The sequence below is a fragment of the Cupressus sempervirens genome, chromosome 7 (genome assembly GCF_028749045.1).
Source record: "Cupressus sempervirens isolate cs-2001-9-10 chromosome 7, ASM2874904v1, whole genome shotgun sequence".
Lineage (NCBI taxonomy): Eukaryota > Viridiplantae > Streptophyta > Pinopsida > Cupressales > Cupressaceae > Cupressus > Cupressus sempervirens.
Genome location: NC_143124.1, coordinates 691,120,967 through 691,121,506, shown reverse-complemented (window position 1 = coordinate 691,121,506; position 540 = coordinate 691,120,967).

Sequence of the window (540 nt, the reverse complement as noted above, 5' to 3'; positions counted from 1 at the left end):
CCAAGTCGAGCACGGTGACATGAGTCCTGCGAAAAAACTGGAGGCGGTTAAGGCTCGAGGCAATACGAGTCGGGGTCGCCGACACAATTTGGGTTGAAAACTTTGGGCGTTAACCGAAAAAAAGAGTTGACCGCCTTTGGATCACGCACATGACTCGGCGCACTTAGAATCATGTCGAGCACGGTGACATGAGTCGTGCGAAAAAATTGGAGGCGGTTAAGGCTCGACGCGATTCGAGTCGGGGTTCGGGTAATTGGGGCGATTCGTGTCGGGGTTGCCGACACGGTTCGAGTTGAAAACTTTGGGCATTAACCCCCCCAAAAAAAAAGGTTGACCTCTTTTGGACCACGTACATGACTCGGGGCACTTAGAATCAAGTCGAGCACGGTGACATGGGTTGTGCGAAAAATTCGGAGGCGATTCGAGTCGGGGTAGCCAACTCGATTTGAGTTCAAAACTTTGGGCGTTAACCAAAAAAATAAGTTGACCGGTTTTGGATCACGTACATGAGTCGTCTGCCCTCGCGAAAATTACAAAACC